We start from the raw sequence: 24,771 nt of genomic DNA, 5'->3' as shown, positions 1-24,771 counted from the left end.
ATGTAGAATGATTTGTTGAAGGACTTACAGAGTGTTACACTAATTGATCTAGTCTCCCTCCATTTTTTCTTAAAATTTGAGGTTATGTTGAAAAATATCCTGTATAAATGTTTTTCATTTTTTTATTATCTACAACTTTTGTGTAGAACACTAGGAGGTCATAGGCTAGGCTAGGAGGTCATATTCTACCTAAAATCGTAAAAATTTATTTTCAACCCTTAAATACCACCCCCATTTCACAATTTTCCTTTATCACCACACTAAATTTTTCCACTGGTTAATAATTTTTTTGATGGTTTTATAGATTTTGTCGCCAAAACAAGATTTATATTTATTTGAAACATAATAAACCTTAAAATTATTTCCATAGCTTTTGGTTTTGTACACCCCACGAAGATTTATAGGCGAGCGGTTCACCCCTAAAAAGATGCTTCTAAATGAAGGTAACCCACTAAATTTTTAAAACAAAAACCTACGGCATGAAACTTTTTTATTTTATAAAGTGTATTTTTCTGATAATTTACATATTTATTTTTTTTATATTTTTCGGCGTGGTCAGTCAATTGTTATAAACAAAAAAGTTGTAAAAAAGAAATTACTCGCCGAATGGCTTTGAAAATCAAAATGGCAAATAAGTGAATGGAAGCAGGCTACAACTAGTGAAATTGTAACTCTAGATCCATTGACACATGGATGGAAAATCTAAAATTGTTGTTTGGATTTTAATTATTTCGAAGGAGAAACTGCGTTAGATATGTTTTAAAAATATTTTTTGTTCATGTAGTGGAGAATGTTCTACGAAAAATTGTAACTGTTTGTCATCGAATCTGGAATGCTGTGTAGTCTGTGCGTGCTCAGATGAATGTCAGAATGTTATTGTTAAAAACTTATTATTTAAAAATTAAATAAATAAGAAATTAATATACTTTTATCGCTCTTAATATTTTTCTAAAATAAAAATAAAATAATTATCCTATACAATAAATTATCCAATAACTTTTTTATTTTTCGAGATCACTAGGTCAATTATTATTAATAGGTTAATTTTACAATTTAAAAAGCTTATTTAGTTTAGTTTCGGTATAACTTTCAAGTCAATTTTAGCCATTTATAAAACCAAAAATCGAATATTTAAATTTTACTAATTACTTGCAAAAACCTTACCCCGGCTACGAAACCAAACAAAATGATCTTCTGAACATTTGTACTGTTAACATATATCGATTAAAAAAATCATAATAATGTTTATTGTAAATATAATCTAATCCAAGATATTGTAAAAAGAAAATTTATTTGAAGTGTTGTCATAATTTTCTTTAAAATAATTGATTGACCATAGCAAAAAAATATATCTTAAAGTAGAAAATCTGCCGATTATTATGCTTTTTTAGAATTAAAATCTGTTCAGTAGTTTTTTGAGAAAAAAATTCCGATAATTTGTCGATTTCGTCAGTTATTTCACATTAAATTGTAAATATCTCGGAATCGAAGCATTTTTCGAATTTTTGTCAAAAACAAAAAGTGTTTATTTTGGTCCATTTTACAATTAAACTGTTTTCAAAGCCATTCGACGAGTAATTTTTTTTACAACTTTTTGTTTATAACAATTGACTGACCACGCCGAAAAATATAAAAAAATATATGTAAATTATCAGAAAAATACACTTTATAAAATAAAAAAGTTTTATGCTGTAGGTTTTTGTTTTACAAATTTAGTCGGTTTATGCCTTTTCCATAGGGATGAACCGCTCGCCTATTAATCGAGTGCCAAAATGCGTGTACAACAATAAATTACACACAAACCATCTGGTCCTTCCAACAGTTTGTCAAGTCAACAAGTTACACGCAAATTCGTGATAATTATGAGAATCGCATTGTTAAACAAAGCATTAAAACGAGCGTTTTGGATGCACGTAGATAATTATGTCGGTTGACAAATAAGAGTAAGTCACAACAACAGCGCCTAACAACTTGGTGTTACCACAAAATCTCGGATATAAACCAGGGCTTCATAAATCTCACCTCGTCCGGTTCCCACGATGGAGTGACAGGAAATTTTAATTAATGATAAACTAACCCTTCAAAAATGAAATAAATGTTATTAATTAAATTCATTTCATATGCAAGGAAACGAAATTCATGAAATTTTATTCGGTGTCACGAAGGAAGTTTCCTTCGCGAGTTTCGACGAGCGAGCAGTGCCATAAACTTCTATTTTCCAGCGTTTTTTTACAGTAGATTTTAGATATCTTGTGATGCTGAAGAATTTTAATATTTCTCAAAAATAAGACAGAATTACTTTGTAGTTTTAAAACTATAAAAGGGTAAAAGATAAGATAAAAGAGGTTGCTTGCGGGACTTCTACTTCTATGGAAAAATGGTATCTTATAAGATGTGTCATGCCAAATTTGGCTTAAATAGCCTTCTTCATTTAGAAGTTATTTAATAAATTCGAATTTTTTTAAAAATCTTTAACGCCCTATATTTCGAAAAAGAAGCGTCTATGGAAAAAAACGTATACTTGATTTTTTCTTATTTTTTTATGGGGAATATCTCCTTAAAGGTTATCGAGTTAATCCTGAAATTGTATATTCACCTTAGAAAACAAAGTTTTAGTGCACTTATACATAGACATGAACATAGACAGTCTTATAAAAATAACGAAAATGTAGAGGCTGATCATTGTCCTTCCAATTGTCAGCCCCGTAGTCGAGAATGCCCGGATTATTTCCACTCGACACAGAGAGACGAACCTACACAACGACACCAAAATCGATCCGATCGGACCACTCCTGCGCGCAGCGACTATGACCGAACATTTGCTACACTTTTGACGTTTATACGGACTACCGATTCCTTAAACATTTCCAGTGATAAAATCCATACATAAATAGCAAAGAATTTATTCAAAATGAAGACAAACTTCAATAAATTAAGCTGGCAGCTTATAACCATAATTGCTCACAAGTAAATCCTTGTCCAGTGCAGAGCGCCATAAATCTTGGCTTGACCGATTCCCACGTTGGAATTACAGGCGATTTTCAATTTCATACGTGTCCGTACAAAAATCAGGTAAATGGCATTATTAATTTATTGTACTTCATGTCTGAGGTAACTTTACAACTATATCGAGGTTAATTAAGGCAACTTATGTCAAAATGGTGATATATTGTGCTGTTTATTATTCTAATTAACCACATAAAACATCACCCGGCTGTAAGGTTTCCTTGTACTTAGGTATATTAAGACAGATTACTGTCAGGCTTTTTCCAGTCGTGTCGTTTTGATTTTAACGTTTCTACAGTCTGATTGTGGATAAGGTTTTGCGCGACATTATTTATATCAAATAAAAATGGATTTGTTGTGTAATAAGAGTGTTTCCAATACCCATAGAGGATGGCATAAAAGTATGAAAATCCCAAAAAATTTCGCGAGATATGCATTTTCCGGAAAAACCAAACTTAAGGAAAGTTAGTATTTTTCCCTGACTATTCAATGGTGACCATGCCATGACCACTGACCACTGACCACGTGGTCATTATGGGATCAGGACGATTTTTTTAAATGGAAACCCCCCTTTTTGACCACGGGAATGGAAATAGCGGAAAAGTTTACGTTCAGAAATGACCTTGACCATTTCAAATATTTCAAAATGGCGGCGGAATCAAGATGGCGGACGAAATTTTTTAGAGGTAACCGATTGTCACCAAATTTCGTGTACGGAAGTTTTCGAGGTCATTGATCACGAATTCGAGGTTAGATTTTCAAAATTCTAGATGGCGGATCCAAGATGGTGGATGGGGTTTTTTAAATTTAATCAATGGGACCAAATTTGAAATACGGGGGTTTTGAGGCCGTATACCATTTTTGATGCAAATCGACTGATTTTCAAAAAATTCGTTCGCCATCTTGAATTTTGCAAATTTGACCTCGGATTCGTGATCAGCGACCCCAAAAACCCCCGTATACAACGTTTGGTGCAAATCGGTTGATTTTCGAAAAATTCGTCCGCCATATTGGATCCGCCATTTGGATTTTTTAAATCCGATTCGAGATCAGCGACCTCGAAAACATCCGTTTTCAAAATTTGGTGATAATCGGTTAACTTTCAAAAATTTCGTCCGCCATCTTGATTTCGCCGCCATTTTGAAATATTTGAAATGGTCAAGGTCATATCTGACCGTAAACTTTTCCGCTATTTCCATTTCAGGGGTCAAAAAGGGGGGTTCCCATTTACAAAAATCATCTTGACCCCATAATGACCACGTGGTCAGTGGTCAGTGGTCATGGCATGGTCACCATTGAATAGTCAGATAAAAATTTTAACTTTCCCTTTATTTGTTTTTTCCGGAAAATGCATATCTCACGAGATTTTTTGTGGTTCCCATACTTTTATGCCACCCTGTACATGCCCTCTCGAAAATGCAGAGGTAATAAAAATTGTTCCTTTTGTTTGACACAAATGTGAGAAGTAATATTTTTATTTACAAAATATTGCAGCTGGTCTTTCTAGCTCCTGATACTTCGTTAAAAAATCTTGGCAAAAAAGTTTTAAAAGTCTGATAGAAGAGGAAACTGTTATCTTGACAGAAACCACAGTTTTAGGAAATTTCCTTGCTCTTTCAGGATATTTATAAAAAAACAATTTCGAGGACATAAATTAAGCTTTTGTTTCTTTTAAACCTTTTCTGATTACAATGATATGTACATGCCATATACTAGTTTTAATAGTTTGAATAATATTTTCGTTTAAACAAACATATAAATTGCTTATTAAGAAAAAATATAAAACGGTTTATAATGCTTTCATACTGTTCTAGACAAAGGACGTAATATTCCAAGCGAATTCCTTTATAATACTGTGTTGTCCACTTCATTGACAGTACTTACTTTGTTTAACAATTTATCCCTTGGCTCTTATAAATAATTAAATCGTTCTTTGTTTATAAAATCTTTGGATCATAAAATTGTCCACATTATTATATTTAATTATCATAAAAATATTTGAAAAATGTATGTTGTCTAGAACACAATAGGGTTATTGTAAAGCACATTTTTATTATTTAGTAGTATTTAGTAGTATTTATTTCTTAATAAAATATTTAAACCTCTGTGATAATCTTGACATCTATTACTGAGGGTTAGTAAATAAACCAAAATATTGCTCAAACTGTCAAAGCAAATGGATGATGTTTATGTATCACTATAATTGGAAAAATAAGAGGATTATAGAAGACAACATAGAGGTGTTCCATTTAAAAACACCGAAGCTTTAGTACTCCTGCTGGAAAGTTAGAGTCATCCCCACTGTTCACCTCTATCGGAATATCAACAAACTCTACAATTGTTACAAATTTTTCTTCTTTTTGACTTTGAAAGCCATATATTTTATTGACGCCTCATGGAATTGGTTTTCAAATTTATTTCCTCATGGCGTGCGAACTTCGAAAATGTCTTATAAAAACAGCAAAAATGCAGAAATTCACCACTTTCCTTCCCATTTTCACCCATATAATCGTGGAATACCCTGATCTTCTATTAGACGCATAAAGATCCAACCTATACAACGACACTCCGATCGTCCCACCCCAGTACCCAGCGGATGTACTGAATATTTGTTAGATTGAAAGTTTATGCTCCTCTATACAGGGTGTTTATTAAGTACTTATACCTACAACTTTAAAGGGTCAATCTTTGACTAATTTTAAGATAAAAAGTTTATATGAACATGGGTCCGCAACGGGTTGGTTCTTGAGATACAGGGTGTCCAAAAAAAATTTTGTTTGGTATTTTTTTAAACTAAATTTTATTCATAATTATTTTGGAATGCAATGAAAAGTGTATACATTTCGTGTCAATTTAGTCTTTAATTAAATTTAATTAGAATATTCGTATCTGTTGCCCTAATTCCCAATTTCTATTTACAAAAGATTCTATCCTCTTATAAGCAGCGATTTAATTTCATAATAATGCCGACGTTCTAAAATAGCCAACAATTTCAGTATTATCCTGGCAGTACCTATGAATACCTAATTGTATTCGCCGTTAGTAAATCATATTTAATAATACGCTACTTATAGCCGATATGGACGAGCGATTTGTTAACATAATAAATTACTTCTGTTTTTGTCGGATAGGGGCGTTGGAGAATACCGGGAACGTGTTCCCGAGAAACTTGCGACTCCTACCAATCCATAAACTACGCGACGTGTGTACATATTGGCATCCAACATATACATCTCAATGTTGCGATCGAATCAAGGGACTTAGGCGTCGCGTTTCTCTATGAGCCAGGGGTGTCACACCTTCCCACACTGCGATTTCCATAAGAGATCTACGGGCGTCCGTTTTACGGGAAGTGATAAGTTTGTGTAACCAGACTCGGGCAACCACGGACATTATAGGTCTGCAGCTGGCATGCTTTCCGCCGCTGCGCAAGATTTCGATGACAAAATACAAATTAAGGATGTTTTTTTAATCATAAATCCTTGGAAAGGAATACGCGAACTAATGTTAACCCATCTATTGCAGGTCAACACACGAATTTATTTTAATCAATCAAAAAAATATATAAAAAGTGATCATTTCTTTCAATTCAATGTTGGACGGTGCCTTAGTCCTCATAGTAGTTATTTTCTACAATGTCATTATCAGCTTCCCTTTGAAGTTGCTTTTTATCATATCTAGTTTGTAAACAAGCATACAAGGCTTTACAGGATGTGAATTTTAGAAACATTCTTTTGGTTTAAATTAGTTTCATAACCTTTCAAAGTACAAGGATGATTACCAAATAATCTTGAATCTAAAATATTTTAACTGCTGCCAAATGTATCCTAACACAAATTGACTTCAACTACAAGTTTTAGGGAGTTTTAGTCAGATATGTCGTATACCAAAATTATTTAATCTACATCGAACATATTTTGATATAACTTGAGTACTCTGTAATTTGGAAATTAATGAATGAAGGATTTGCACTATTATATGGTATAGTTTCATCAAATTCAACTTACGCCGATCAAGGAGAGAGTCCGCAATAGGAGTGACAAAACAGCAGTGTACCTTAGGTTTGGTAAATAAAGTTATTTAATGAAGATGTTATTTTCTACAGGGTGTAACTTTGAGTGGAGGTTATATTTAAACAAAGGCTACCTTTGACCTTTAGAAATACGTAACAATAGTTTATTTTTCCAAATTCTGTCATGACAACTCAAACAACAGCGCGCTTTAGTCGCAGCGCATGCGCACAATTGCCAAATGGGCTATGCATTGTTGTCCAATCTCATATTTAAAGTAAAGGTTATTAAAAAACAAATTACCACAACACTTACCGTGAGGTACTGCTCTTTGGTGTGTTACTTTTGTTGAGTGGGTGTTCACCACGAGCCCAATCGTCCTACAAATACGAAAACTTAATTATTAGCTTAGTGAACAAGTTGAAATTTGTAATATAATCGAAATGCTAGGAAGCACACACAAAAATACTAATGTCTTACAATAACGAATGCCCGTATACTGTGACTAATGACCTAAGATACATTACGTACTCTGAAATTAAAAGTTGCAATGTGACTCGCACTGTCCGAAACTAGCGCCATCAGGTTATCACTTTTTTAACTTTACAGATAAATTTTGTACGGTTAGAAGTTTTCAATTGGGAATGAGGCACCTGTGGCGGTGAAAGTCGGTTAGCAGCTAGATGTTAGGAAAACATGTAGAATCTAATAGTGTATAGGGTGGTATTAACTTTCAAAATCCAGTAAATGTTCGGTTGCTACCGCTGGGCGCAGGATGGTCCGATCGGAGAGATTTTGAAGTCGTTGTGTATGTTGGATCTCTCTGTGTTCAATCGAGCATTCCACGATTATGGGGTGGCAATGGGGAGGAAAGTGGTGGACCTCTACATTTTGGCTATTTCTATAACACTTTATCGATGTTTATATGCGCTATAAGTGAACTTAACGTGAAAACTAAGTTTTTCAAGGCACATAGGGTAGGGGGTGATTTTGTATGTAGGGGCGGTAAACCAATATATGGTTTTCAAAGGCAAAACGATTTGATTTGTACCAATGACTTGGTAAAGTGCTGCTGATGTTTTTTTTTGGAAATATATACAGGGTCGTATCTTTTAACATTTTATCGTTTTTGAGCTACAAGACAAAATTGACTAAAACTGACTACAATTGGACTACAAGACAAAATTGACATAACTCTATATCTTTCTTTCGTAAAATGGTTTAAATATTCTGTAGGCACATTTTTGAGTTTATTTTACATGATTATGACAAAAGACAAGAACTCAATTTGAATTTGATGAAGTAGGCAAGCGTTTAAGAAAAATCAATTCCAAATTTGTTGTTAAAACAAAACAAAAAAAGGTTTATGTGAAATTTCATTCATTTGTCTAAACTGACGAAATAAAGACGTTTTTACATCTGAAGAAAAGAATATAGTTGGGATAACAGAACAACTATATAGGGTAGAGGTGGACATGTCCAATCATTTGTTTTTCCTAACTACTAACCTACAGTGTCTGTGGAATATCACAGAATTTCAAATATGTTACCATTTTTTTAGAAATTATATTGATTTCTGTTACTGTTTCAGACATTTTACTATCCGTGAAGTCATTGCGCAGGCCTGACAGAATATTTGGGTGTCAGCTGCTCGACTATTAGGTGCGAGATTGAGCGATTAAGCTACGAAATACACATGTTTACCCCGACGTGAATTATCACGGAGACCAGCTTACATCCAATAGACGAGTTATAAATGTGTTAGCGAAGTGCAAACGTGTTAATTAGGGCCTACGCAGGCTATCTCCACGTTTTATGGTTCAACTGGATTATTGAGGGGCTAATCCGGAAAAGAGTAAAACTGATTAGATGTACGAGTATTTGTACGATCCAGTCTTTCTCGTGGTGCTGAAATAAATATAATTCACTCGGTATATCCTCTAAAGTAGACTAAATACAGAGAAAATTTTAATATAGTATGTACGGGGTGATCCATTAACAGTACGGAGCGGCTATATACAGGATGTCCCGAAATTCATGCAACAAGATTTAGCCACAGATTCTTAAGACAAATTTAGGGGACCCATATTTTTTATTTTTGCCAAGTGGCCCCCTCTTTCAGAGTTACAGCCCCCTGAAGTCCGCCCCTAGAAATAATATTTTTTTTTATATCTCAGAAACCCGAGAATCACTAAATTTGGTGCACAGGGGTTTTATGACATGTGGAATCTCACAGTGCTACATTTTTTGACGAGAAATTTTGAGAAATTTTGCACCCTCCTTTTGTTATGAACTGGTGCCCCGTCTTGTTAGAATCAGATATTTTGTCTCATAACTAAAGGAACTTCTTCCAAAAGAACATTTGGAAGGTCGTTCGGTCGTTGGGTCTATAGGAATTGTAAATAATTGCGACGGTTCAAATTTTCCTCATATAAATAGGGTTCAATTAATATGCCATTAATAATACCACACCATACATTTATAGAAAACGTGGTTTGGAAATATCTGTCTTTGGTCCATCTATAGTTACTGTCATGCCAGAAATGGCTATTATGTCTATTCAAAATGCCAATTTTTGTAAATCGACTCTCGTTAGTCCATATAATGTTACTTAAAAACTGGTCGTTTTCTTGAGCCTTTATTTCCATTTCTGCAATAAAATTTAGTCTTCGTAGCATATCACCAGGACCTAAATTATGTAAAAGATGCACTTTGTAAGGATAATACGTATTTCGCATCAAGATATTATGGACCCATGTTCCGGAAATCCCCGTTTCTTGTTACATAGCTCGCATCGAGGTATGTGGATTAGTTTCAACCTTACCTAATACCATGGCAGTGTTTCTATCATTTGTAACAGTGTTCTTCAGTGTTCTGATGTACATTATTCGCATTGTCTGGAGATCTTACAGTGATGCAATAAAATTTAAGACACCTACGATGCGTCACTGTCAAAAATACCAATTTTTTTACAGCTAACTTATCTGTATGCGCACAATTTAAATTATGGCATGCAATTTTGACTGAATGCAAAAGTAAATGGTACAATGTAAGTATTAAATAAAACTTCATGTTTTAATCATAAGCGAAACGCCTGCATAAGGGTAAAGCTTATGTATATCTTAAGATGCAAATCGGGAATATCAAATACCTAGGTACATCTACCTACGTTAAATAGTTCTATCGTTGCCAAAATTAACCTTCACTTGCTGAAATACTGTGTAAATAGTATACAGCTTTTCAATTCATGGTTTAGTTCTGTGCGTCACGTATTTGAATTTCATTTGGCTGTTTTGATCTGCATCTATTGCAACACAGAATGATACATGTCAGATTGCAATTTTTGGATGGGCGACAAGTGTGCAGGAATTAATCTCAACACTTTTGTTTAAGAACAACATTTCAATTATAATCAAATACACATTGATTGATGATGTGTCTACACTTATTAAAAAATTGTTGTCAATATACAGGGCGAGTCACAAATGATGACCAACAATGAAAATGTATTCCTTGGTGAATTTTAAGTGAGTCTTTCCTATAAAGTTTTTACCTAGGACGCTTCGTTAAAAAGATACAGGGTGTTAGACTTCAAAAAATTTTTTAAAATAATTTAAAAACTAGTAAGTGAAATAATTTGAAATTGGGCACATGTATTTATGTAAACATTGTCTAAACTCTGAGGGCTTTTCCTAAAATTTACATACTCCAGGGGCGGAGATACAGGGTATCGGTGGCATATTTTTTTAAATAAATTAGTACTCCACTACTTTACGGTAACAACCATGATATTTTTAGATTCGTCTTTCAGTTTTCTACAAATGTTATGTTTTTCGAAAAAAGCCTGATTTTCGGGTAATACTTAAAAAACCAACTGAAAACACTTTTACTTAAATGACATAAAATTTTAACTGTGGCATTGTTATTTATATTTGAAATGTCGATGTGTTTTTAAAAATGTAACGAGCGTTCAAATAAAAACGTGGTCAAGTTGGTTCTGAAAATTTGGACGTAGGGCGTAGCGTATAGCAAATGAACTTAAACGTCATCTGTCAAAGCGCTATATCGCCGCTATCAATTTGAATATTTTCGTTTTAAAAAGCGTTTAAAATGGTGTTTTCTCAAGAACAAAAAGTGTTTATCATAGAGTCCTACTTTAGAAATGGACGCAAGATTGATGGAATATGGAAGTATTCTATTGAGGAATGTTTCATAGAATTTCAAAATCAATTTCCCGGCGTTGTTGAGTACAAAATTTTTCAAAGTGCAGTTCAGCGTTGTGTTAATGTTTTTCGTGAAACGGGCAGTGTAACAAGAAAAGAAGGAAGCGGCCGACCTAAAAAGCGGACTGAAGAATTAAAAGAAAATGTCCAACAAATAATGGAAAATGCGCCAAGAACTTCTGTACGTGTTTTATCACAAATGGTGGGAGTATCAGTCGGTACCTGCCACACAGTGTTAAAAAAAGATTTGCGTTTGTTCTCCTATCGTTTAACTTGTCAGCAAGAACGGGCTGTATTTTGTGAATGGTTTTTAAACAACTACGGTGAACTTCATGCTGCCTTCAAGCCTGGTTTCATTTAAGTGGTTACGTAAACTCACAGAATATGAGAATGTGGTCTTCTGAAAAACCAGATAACTTTTTTGTCGAGGGCCCTCTACACGCTCAAAAAATTGGAGTTTGGTGTGCTCTCAATCGAAGAAGGATTTATGGACCTATTTTTTTTAATGGTACTCTTACTGCGCAAAGGTATAGAGAAGAAATTATCGCTCCTTTTGTTAACCAGCTGGAAGAAAACGAAATTACAAACTTTTACTTTCAACAAGATGGCGCAAGGGCACATACGGCAGGCGAGACGATGAATATGTTGAGGGAAGTTTTCCAAAATCGACTAATAAGTCTCAATGCTGAACATGAATTTCCACCGAGGTCATGTGATATTACGCCGTGTGATTTCTTTTTGTGGCCTTACCTTAAAAACACTATTTTTGAACTGCCTATTCCTGATTTAAACCATCTGCAGGCTCGACTTATAGACAAGATTCGTGAAATTAACAATACCCCGAGCATCTTAGAAAATGTCTGTAATTCTTTGAGGAACAGGTGTGAAAAGTGCTTGGAACAAGGAGGGGGACACTTTCAGCAGCTGCTTTAATTTATTGTTATAACAAGGAGGGGGACACTTTCCGCAGCTCCTTTAATTGTTTGTTACTGTTATCACGATTATTCTTTAAAATAAAGTTATATAGTCATTAACGTTATTGAAACTGGCAGCTGCTAGCTATACAACTCGTTGAGAAATGAGGTTAAGTTGGTCGTTATAAGCTACTCTCTACGTCCAATGTGTCAGAGCCAACTTCGACCATGTTTTTATTTGAACGCTCGTTAGATACATTTTGTTTGAACAGGGATGTTGACAATATTAATACCCGACAAAATAATGAAATACGTATACCTTTCACAAAATTATCAATTGTAGGTAAAGGGCCAAATTACTTAGGACCCAAGATATTTAACCATTTGCCATACGAAATAAAAGAGTGTAAAAAAATTGGCCAGTTCGAACAAAAGTTAAGATTGTATTTGTCAGTTAAATGTTTTTATTCTATGTTCGAATACTTTTGCTAGGTCAGTGCTCGTCTTTTTATGTTTGTAAATGTTTTTTTTTCTTTTGTTCTCTCTTTAGTTTCTAGGTGTTCTATCTCCAAGTGTTGAGTAATGCTATATATTATTTTGTAATATCTTATAAGCATAATAAAGATTATTATTATTATTACATGACCAGCACTTAGCCATTCGGTTGTTTATTCGAATAAAGAAATTAATGACTAATGTTCATCAGTTAAATGATTTTATTTGAGTAAATGCTCAAAAATACCTCCATTTCCACGAACACAGGCCTTACATCTTTTTAGTAACGAAAATGTAATTTGTTCGAAATTTATTGTTGCTTGAATCTGATGAAAAGCATTATTTATTCTTTTTTCCAGCTGCTCATAATGTCAAAATTACTATCGCAGCCCACTATGTAATTTTAAAAAGGATTATATTTGAATATGGAAGTGTCTCAGTTCGTTTTTTAAGTTTTACTCGAAAATCAGGCTTTTTTCGAAAAACTTAAGAGCGTAGTAATTTATAGAAGATTGAAAGACGAATCCACAAATATCACGGTTGTTACCGTAAAGCAGTGGCGTACTATTTTATTTAGAAAAATATGCCACCGACACCCTGTATCTCCGCCATTGGACCATGTAAATTTTAGAAAAAGCCCTCAGATTTTGGACAATATTGACTTAAATACATGTGCCCAATTTCAAATTATTTCACTTACTAGTTTTTAAATTTAAAAAAATTAAAAAATTTTTTTTAAGTTTAACACCCTGTATCTTTCTAACGAAGCGTCCTAGATAAAAACTTTATGGGAAAGACTCCCCTTAAAATTCACCAAAGAATACGTAGTTTGGTCACCATTTGTGAATCACCCTGTATTTTGGAACATACTCTATGATATACCTAGTGTACCCCTAATTAAATACTAATCATCCACATAATATTTTTATTAATCGAACGATTTTAACGATTTTTTTTTGTTAGATCTCGTGGAAGCATTGGAAAAATGTTCCAAACATTTTATAGTTCAATGCCACGACCAAATTTATTGTGCAAATATTAAAGAAGTATTCTAAGTAGGGCTGTCAGAGAGAACCGCAATTCAATGTCGTGCCAAGCGAGACATGCATGAGCCGCTGCCTCAGAACGCTTTTCACGTTCACGTCACGTCAGTATACTGTTGCTTTGTTACCGTACAAATATTGTGTAATTAATTCCTATCCATTGGAGTTTATAGTGGTGTATTCTAGACAATTTAAATTGTTGCTTTTTTTTATAAATAATGCATATGCCCCTGTCCCGCGGCTAAGTTCTGACAGCCTTAATAATAAGGAACTTTTTAAAATTATTTTATATAAATTCTTGTGATATCTGGATCTCCACGAATTCTTTCTCTCTTTCTCAATTAAAACCAAATCAATATTTTCATTTTTCAAAATTATTTTCTATTGTATGCAGTGGTTCATTTCTTAAGGACCTAACCTAACTACATTCTGTCAAATAGATCACTGTTTAATTTTTGAATTCCGTGTTAAATTTAAGGCCTATTTTGTTATAAACACATACTGAATCTAAATCGTTCCATTTCGCTTTTCACCATTTGTTCAATATGAATAAATGTTCTACATTAACTTTTCTAACACACTTCAAATAGTGTGACCTTAGATATTTAAGATTTTCAGTCACGAAAATCTTGATTTTTTTAAATAGAACCCCAAGTTAGACGCAAACTTAAACTTTCTTTTGATTTTATCAAGATATATTTGTTTCATATAATTTGCAAAACAGATTCCCAATTTTTCAAATTTCCTGGGCTCAGAAATAGATAGGTACATGCCGACTAGAATTTTAAAACGAAAATTTACTGGGGAAAATGTATTTCAGCGTCATTTAACGTAAAAAAAGTTAGTTACCTGAACGTTAGAAAACTGTTTAAAATAATGGGAAAACAATATCTCGTCAAAGTAGTTATCATCTTTACGAAATTATGGTTAGCACAAGGCATACAAAATTAATATCAATAATAAAAAAGCAGTAGTATCTAAATAATAAATTTAAAATACCATTTTCGGGAATTACATTGTGCATCCCATCTTCATGTTATTTTTAAGAAATTTTCAAGCAAATTATATTTATAATTAAATAATTATTGAAGCGTTTACACTAACTGTTCAAAAAAGTGGAAGATATGCAAAATCGATCATCATAAAAGTAGAGATGACAATGTTTCCTACATTATGTATTTGCACATTATAATAACCTTTTCACAGTTAATCCATTTCTTAACGCAAAAAATAGTAAAAACTGCGAATATATCTATAAGAACTATAAGAAACGCCATCGTATGAAAGTCGAAATAAAATTAAATTTTGTATGTCATATTTAATATGAGGTTAAGTTTCGAAAAAAGTTATCCATGATTGAAATTTTTAAAGATAAGAAAATTCTGATTGTGAGCTAAAATGGTCATATTTCTAACTTTCCCCTGTATAAAAGCGTTGTTCATCATATTTTTTTCCCATGAAACGTAATTAAGATTGAGTTATACCAGACACCTAAAAAATTATCTGATTTCTTCAGCTATTTGAAATATTTTACATATCTTTAATATCCGGATTTGCATATTTAATAGTTATTCACCATGAAAAAAATCATAAAATGGGTTTTTACCTCTGCGATTTTGATTATCGACGAATTTGATAGCTGTTGAAAAAATTAGGTTGGCTGAAGTTTAATACCTAAAATAGTTACTTTTTAATTTATTTAATGATGTGTGTTTCTTTTTCATATTCAAGATTATCGGTAACAATAAATTATAAACTTATTTTTTTGGAGAAGTAGATACATATTAAATTTATGAGGCTTAACAATGTCTTCGAAATGAAACAATTTCAAATTCACAAATTCTTTCTACAAACATGGTTCGAATCATATTTTTTAGGAGTTAAAGTTTCAATTCAACAGTCCGACTTCCAGTGAACTTAGATTTAGAATGAAGTAACTTGGAAAACATAAATCATCCTTGAAAAAGTATTCAGCTGTTAGTGTAATTTATTTTGACAATATTTCAAAGAAATTTCTTGTACCTCATTTAAAGACGACTTTAATTCAACTGGTAATCAATTAAGAAGGTGTATTTTAATTTATCTGTAATTAATATTCACAAGCATTCTAAGCTGTATCTCCGCCTTATTAATTAATAATTATTCGCTGATGAATATTCATAATTAAATGTTCAAATAATAACAAATTAATTTAGAATTCAAAGAGATAAGAATGGTGAATCCATGAGAGCTTAATAATTAATATACCAAAACAAAAAGACGTTCAAAAGTTTTCAATATATTTTAGCGTTTTTGATTTTCATTTATTTTTTTCTCGTACTATCTATGTTTGTAAACATAACCGTGAAGCTTTTTTGTGGGAAATGCTAAAATATTTATGGACTAATATTAATGTTACATAGACATTCATAACTATTTTATTACTTAAATACGATGCATTATAAAGAAAATTTCAAGGAATAATTATTTGTTCAAAATAATCAAAAGTTAAAACATATTACGTGTTTTTATAATTAAGACAGTGGCGTACTATTGTTATTGCAACTAAAAGAAGAGTGTTACACAGTTTCCACGCCACTGGCAATAATGGAAAAATTATAGAGCAAAGATATCCCATTATAACCTAGAATTATTGTTGTTTTATCACGAAGGATTTTCAAGTAAATAAAAAATTTAATAAAAATTTCGAGATCTTTGACTGTGCAATTACCCCTTGCAAGGATGTCAGTAATACCTGAAACACCCTGTATACCATATTTCAGTATTATTCAAATCCAACGCGTAGGGGATAGTTTTAGGGGATGACTCGCACTATTTTATCTTCAGCTTTTTTATTTTTATGTAACTTTTATTTTAAAAATTTCTAAAAAATATCGGGCACTAAATTACTAAGCAAAAAAAAGGTTATCGTGTTTAATTTAGATAAATTGAACAGTTTTCGGAAAATTCCTGTTTACAGATCAGATATTCTGAAAATATGAGGAGACAATTTTGGACCATTCTGCATAATTTGTAGTTATTTTGTATATTCTCATGCAGGTAAAAAATAATAACATTATATATAAATGGTTCAGTGTGACATTACTTTGTAATCGTTAACTTAAAAAGTATATTACATATTATTTTTAATATATCGTGTATGATGTCTGCATTGAAAATAATAATCAGCGACCTACTGAATGTATTTAATAAGCTCACATGTTAAAACCATTTCACATAATTATAGTTACCACAAACCTCAAATAATAACGAGAACCTTGACGTGACGATTTAATTATTATTTACCTTAAGTAAATATCCATGTCTGCCGTGCATGTGTAAGTAACTTCTTACTATCTCACAGTGGATTGGTGCGAGTAATAGTCAAAAGTTAAAAATGTCACTAAAAGTCAGCATTAACGTCGAATAACTGATATCAGCTGAGTTATTCAGGCCAAAACCAATCTAAAAGGTTCCTCACAATCAAGTTTATGCTGGCGCATAATTAGTCCAAACGCTTTTGTATTGAAAAAAAAAAACACTTAAAAAGAACAAATTTGAACAAACTACTACAATTATTATAGTTCGAATCAATACAGAAACAATGAAATAATGGATGTAGTGGTAACTTATGGAAGCATAGATATCTGAGGGCAGCATTTCTGTCACCTCCAGACATTAGAAAGATTTGAGCAGAGCTAGTGCTTGATTCTAACGAAGCACGAACATGTTTTTAAATAACTCTTATTAGCGGCATGCACAATGGGTCGCAAGACATCAGAGCTGTTGGTAATTGCATCGTTACAACAACAACAACAACACAACGTATGGAAACGCTGATGAAAACTGCGAGTTATCTGCATACATTTATCTATAGCAATTTCTAAATAATCAAGCTGGGGCATAGCTATCGGTGAAATCAGCGGTTCCAAAAAGTTTTCATTATATCAGTGTGGTAAGTCAGTAGGTATTAACAACAAATTATTCTATTTGGATAAAACATTTCTGTTTGCTGCTAGAGCCAATAAAGCCAATGAAGAATTACTGCCTAAGAAATCTAAATTACTTTATGATAAAGAATATAAACGTTTTGCGATTTGGACAAGCAGAAATTCAGTGACCTTTTATCACTTTAAAGAAATATTTATAATTCTTGATAATTTATATTTTTTATATATCTTTTAGTCAGAATCATTCAGCCCTAACACATTGTGGACAAAGTATTCAAAGTATGTTGAAGACCACATTATTAGTGCGCAGAAAAGTAAATATAGGAGAATTCATCGATTAGAGGCTTATTTGAAGCAAATATCGAAATGATATATTCCAAAAAAATCTAAGATATTGACAAGAGGATATTTTGAAATTTATTAGAGAAGCATCAAGTCATACATATCTTTTGCAAAAAGGCAATATAGGAAATAATTGGCTATATTTTTGCATGTGCTTAATAGGTTTTTTTGTTATTGTAGGTTGTTCTAATAATGGGTATTTTTGGAGAATTAAGATGGGATAAGTTGGTAAAGCTCCAAAGTACCAAAAACTTTTACTACTGTGGAAGAAATTGTATCGACAGTATAATCTTTCTGACCAAAAGAAATTAATAAACGGTGTTTTTTTTCTGACATATCGGAATAGTCGATGTACTGCGCAACCAGTAGGCAAAAATACCTTCGGTAGCATACCATCCAATATTGCAAAATATCTCGGCACGGAAATGCTAAAATGTATACAGGTCATTGTTTGCATCGTACATCGGCAACTCTTCTCGTAGAGATACAGGTGCAAATATGACAACGTTGAAAAGACATGGAAAATGGAAAAGTGATACTGTAGCATCAGGATATGTAGAAGATAGCATAACGCCCAAGAACAAAATATCTCGTTTAATAGCAGGAGTCGAATGAACATTTATTCGATGGAAAAGAAAATTTAGGTAGTTTTTCTGGTGTTACTATTAAAGGTACCTTCTCGAATTGTACTTTCGTTTTTAAAGACAATTGTAAATGATTTTTGATATTACTGTAAAACAAGTTATCGTTATATATCAATTAATAATGTTAATAAACTTTGTACTTTCATTTGTCTGCTTCATATATACAAGTCACATTTGCAGAAAAGAAGGGTACAAAATAGGATCAAAATGCGGGCGATAATATTTAGGTCCGCTTATTTCGCCCTAAAGTGATATTCCGTTTCTTAATAATAAACAAGCCGTATCACCTAAGTGAAAAATAAATTATTTAACCTGTAATGTCCTTTAAAAAAAGTACACTATATTTTGAAACAAGTAACAATTGTTACAAACCATCAAACAAATTCTTTCTACAGAAATTAGTTTTTTACAGTTTCTTCTTTGTGTACATACCTGTAATATGTTTATAATCTCATCAAGGCTATAATTGCGAATTGTCGTCACCTCGGTTTTAATTTGTGGCTACTAAAAATGTTGGTCAAATGAGACATATTTTATACAAATTTAAATTTTTACATTTGTACAGCCGATATATGTAGGGACTTCTTGTAGACATTAGCATATTTTAGAGATTAAAAAATTCTTTCCTACTAATAAATTTCAAACACTTAGTTAAGCCCACCCATACCGGGACTCATTTGATATATTGTTTTAAATTCGTTACTGTTAAAATATGCATACATAATTTTGCTTATCACAAATATAATTTTACCGTAGAGTTGATCGAAAACACTTTTTTTATTTGGAAATTGTCAGCAGAAAGGGATCGTTATAAAAACGGCTATTTTTAACAATATATATGTATGAGTACAATTTTAGAAGTGTGACTGGAACTGTTAAATTATGCATACAGTTAGTTAGCTCTGGATATATTACTTTTACCTAATTAATTTAGAATGTTAATGAAAAAAATGTTTATTACATAAGTAACATAAAATTTGAAAGAAACGTAACGATATACAGCCGAATCTATATATCTATGTTACATAATACTAAAAACACTTATAAAATTATAGTACTTAAATGGATAAAAATGTAAGATAATCTATAATTATTATTTTAGAATACCCTTGCTAATTATTTTCAGTTTTACGTTTATGGGTAATAATTTCGGGAAATAATTTATATAATTTTAATACCAGGTGAACGTTGAAATTGATAATATCTAAACTTCATCACTTACTAACAAGAATTTTATTATTTTTTTCTGGCTAATAATTGTCTAGTCTTTATATATTATTTAACAGGTGAAGCACAAAAATTAGTAGTGATGTTATCTTATTTTTATACATCTAACCTAATAATAATAAAATTCATTTATAGCTTTTCAATATTTACCTATGAAAAAATTTAAAAAATCAATCCACAAGTTTTACGTTGTTTTCAACGTTCTATAAAGGAAATATATATTTTTAAGTTAGATAATGATACTTTTGGAAAAGTAAAATTATAGAAAGTTGGGCATTAGAAATCACGAATCTATCTATTTTACAAATTACTTAATTTTGTGGTAATTTCGCCTCTTTGAGTAGCTGTGAAAATAAAGTTGCTATATGTTTTTTAATATTACATTAGAACATCAACTATTTCCGATTTTTTTTGAGTCGTCATTTATTAACACGCAAATACTGACAGAGGAAGAACTTATATTAAAAAATATCAAGACTCCTCTTGAAAATACATCCGCCAAATATTTGCACTATTTTAGAACACCTAATACATGACTAAATAGAAATATATTAGACCTAAATATTTTACAGTTAATTACCAAATCAGGAAAATTGTTGTTTTATCGATTGAAACCGACTGAATTCCTATTACGCAAAAAACGTTAAAGTCGAATGTATAAAGGGAATCAACTCTTACAGCTGCCGTACTTGATAGTTTTATTATGTGAAATAACTTTATGTTCAATATGCATAATATTCCGAAGAAGAAAAAACTATATGGTTAAATTTAAGAGAAAAAAATTTAGAAGTCGTATTTAATAAATCTGGAGTTAAAACATATAATAAAATAAGGCCCATTTTTAGGCCTGATACAGCAAAATATGTTGTACTTTCCACTGATGAGTATAAGTAGAAAATGATCTAACGTATATCTTTAACCTCTTGAAAAAATGCTCGAATAGGTCGATAATCAATAAAAAAAGACAAACCTCCAACTTACATCGCACATCTGAACCTCAATTAGTGGCAATCTAAAAATGGATAAATAAATTTTCGTGGTAGATGTACCTAGGTATTTTTAAATTTTTTGAAAGGTTCTTTTATCCCCTAAATAAATGTAAATCAATTTTTCAAATCAAATTATTAAAAGCCAAGAAAACTGTGCTTTCAAGAATTTTTATAAATCGCTTAAGGCAGCAAAATCAACAAATATCAAAGTATTAATTATTTAATTCAAAGTAGATGCGCTTAATCAAGTTTTTGACAAAAGGCCAAATGGTTATCAAATTCATTTAGGACGTTATGAATTACATGTGTTGTTAAGTTAAAAAATAAGGATAGGATAGTACAGTGGAAGGCACAAACAAGAATTGGGTTTCAGTTTAGAACAAAGACAATTTGGTCTTTTGCAAAGAAGTTAGTGGAAGTCGTGTTGAGCATTTTATTCACATAATTTTGACATTTACCGGTTTTATTCATTCGAAGGAATCATAAAATATCCCTGAAGCTGTAGTTTTTATTAAACTAACTTTCAATAGGATTAATTTGAATTGTATCTATCAAAATATTTTTTTATTTAACCTTTTTTAGTTTTTTTTTTAATAAAAATTTATCTGGAATTCTAATCAATATTTTGAAATAAAACAAAATGTAAATTATTTATTATAAGAAACGAATATTTTGCAAATGATTCCGTGTTTGGGGGTTGCTACCCTTATTTTTTATTTCAGAAAAACCATATTTTTTATTTACAAAAAATCATATTTACTCAAAAAGAATTAAAAATATATGATTTATGGAAACAAATTGACAAAATTAAATTGACCTGTTTCGGAGTTTTCGTTAAAATCTCTGTTTGGGGGTGAACAATAAATTTGAAATTGTTATAACTTATTAAAAATTAAAAAATAAATCTATTTCTCTGAAAATATTTACATTTTTTAGTGTAGATTGAAAAAAAACAAACAAAATTCATACATTTTCTGCTTGTTACGATTTTTTAAATTTCTGAAATCTTCCCTTAACTTCTAGCCTCCCTAACTCTGTTAATTTTAATAATACAAGAAAAAGTCAAGAGACCATTTTCATGTAGAATTATATGCTTTATAACTTTTACTTTTTTTTCTAGCCCTTACCTCTTTTGAGTTATCTTGAAAAACTCTTTTGTTTTATCTTTTTTCACCCTTGGCCGCGGGTTGTATAAAAAATTACTGTCACTTATTGGTATAACATATCTCAAACTGACTCATATCAAAAATTCAGGCAAGTTGACCAAAATTCCGATTTAAAGGCTTATTTAATTGGACTAGTATAATTTTAATACTTTTATAAATAGTTAAATAATTTTCAAATTTCTCAGTAACGCCACTGATTTGGCATACAAATATCAAACTGCACCTATTAATAGACAGAATACCTATTTTACCTAGCGGATATGATAAAACTGTACTTTCAAGTGAGGCAGTAGAAAAATACTTTTATAAATTTGTTGTACGAACCTATAAAATTTAAGTACGTAACCGGATGAGTGATTACGGCCTGACTACGGGCTTAGGCCCGCTACAGCACCTGGAACTTCCCTTACGCATACAAAGATCCCGCCAAAATAGGGAAGGAAGAAATAATTGCTGGGGGAGACTTTTGCATTATCTTACGACATACAGTGTCACCTGTGATTGAAAATATGCACGGTATTAAGGAGCGTGGGAAGCGTTTTGCGTGAAATATCGAACAGCTTTAAATCAGAGTTAGGCAAAAAGTAATAGCCCTACTGAATATATTATTCAGCAATCACTGAAAATATGCGTAACGAACGTAGCAACTATTCATAAAAAAATATGCAGAATAGAACAGGAATTTCTGAAATATTTTTTAATTAATGGACCTATTTCATATTACTTCGAATTTTTTAAATATTCTACGACATAAGAAAGTTATGCTTCAGTTTCTTTTCACTTTATTGGATACTGTAGACATAATGCGTATGTTGAAAGGTGGATAAAGAGAGAATCAGCTTATCTTGTTGAAACCTGCAAACTGAAAACCACCATTTGTTATCTTTACACCCACTGCATATGTTTCATGTTATTGAATAATACTCGTATTCCCTTTTACATCGACACTGCCGTTAAATGATTAGTGGGTAATGAGCGCTATTTATTAATTTAATTTTTATCAAAAGTTAAAAACTTATGACATATACAGGGTGTCCCGCATAAGAACCGATGCAGGGCAGGTGCATGTAGGGGTGTCCAAAATATTATAATTTAATCAAACTTACTTACTGGTCTTCTTTGACTTAAGCACTTAAGTTCATTGGGGGGATGACTCACCCTTAAAATTGCACCGAACTTTTTTTCATAGACCAAATTGAAAAATAGTAATATTAATTCTCAGTAGAATTTAATTTAAAATTTTTTTTACTCGTTACATTTTAAAAAAATATATAGTTTTCAAAAAAACCGTATTAACTGACACAAGATTTTAACAGTATTCATTGGAAAATAATCAAAAAGTCAGTAATAGGCTTTATCTTTCAAATTTGACAATTGGCCAGATAAATTTTACTTCACTTCTCTCCTAATTCTACAAAAAGAAAACAAGTACCTAGGTAGTATTTAAATAAGCGAATATTGTATTAAGTAAAAAACACAAATAAATAATAAAAATAATGATTGATATTTTTTCAACAACAATCAGAGGCAGTTGTTGAATTAAAACAATTTTATTACTAACCGGCAAGTTTGAAAGATAAATTCATTGCCTACTACTAACTTTTTGATTATTTTCTATTGAACACTGTTAAGATCTTGTGTCAGTTAATATGGTTTCTCTTGAAAACCATAAAATTTTTTAAAATTTAACCAGAATAAAAAAACTTTTAAAATTAAATTCTGCTGGAAACTAATATTATTTTTCAATTCGGTAAATGAAAAAAAAGTTCGGTACAAGTTTAGGGGTGAGTCATCCCCAATGAACACCTTGTAGGTTCAATTAACTTTAAATCATAGTCAAAAATCATAGTCAAAGAAGGCCAGTAATAAACCTAAATCATGTACCAAATTTGGTTCTTCTGCGGTAAAATGTTGCAGATATATTAATTTTTTTCGAAATTTAGGGCCCCACTTGGGGGCTAATAACTCCTCAAGGGTGCAACTTTGTATGTAGATAAATTTGGATAAATTGCAATAATTTGGACACCCCTACATGCATCACCCTGTATTTTGAAAATATTTAATTAACTATAGGTACCGTAAAACCCGACAAGTTTGCCCACATTTTTTCAGATTTTGTTAAATATTTTTTTTCTTATGCCCTTAAAAGCTTTCTTAAAATATCTGTGAAACATCCCGGGGTTTCAGGTATCGCTATTGTTAGTGGTTAGCTATAAAATATTAGAGGCGACTGTAAAAAAAAATAAAAAGTAGAGTGGGCAAAGTTGTCCGCAAAATTGCAACTTTGCCCTTGCATTAAATTTGTACATCAGGATTAATTTGCAGGCTTCCAGAGCAACATTGCCCACTTTTTTGAGTTTTAAAAAATGTAACTAAGTGGTACCTATAGGTATTTGAAAAAAAAAACATGAACATGAATAAAAATAACATTTTCATTTAACTAAAACTTGGTTTCTCAGTCTCTTAAACAGTCTTACAGTTGTGTTAACAGTAACATTGTTAATATAAAACAAAAATAGATTCTCTATATAAAAATATGTTTATAAAAATAGACTATTAAAAATTGAAGGAGCTAAGATTTTTCGGGAAAGAATATTCACCTCTTCTTCCTATCACGGGATTTGGTAAAATTTCTTTTACATCCGAACAGTTGACAAGAGATATATCTTCGATAACCGGGAAAACAAATCCATTGGCAATTTTCTTTAAAAATCTTATTGTAACGTTCTCAAAATCCTCATTCTTTATTACAACACCAATAAAATGTTTGCGTGTTTTCTTGG

The sequence above is a fragment of the Anoplophora glabripennis genome, unplaced genomic scaffold (assembly GCF_000390285.2).
Source record: "Anoplophora glabripennis isolate ALB-LARVAE unplaced genomic scaffold, Agla_2.0 scaffold161, whole genome shotgun sequence".
Lineage (NCBI taxonomy): Eukaryota > Metazoa > Arthropoda > Insecta > Coleoptera > Cerambycidae > Anoplophora > Anoplophora glabripennis.
The sequence above is the reverse complement of the archived record's forward strand: the minus strand, read 5'-3'. Positions refer to the sequence as shown.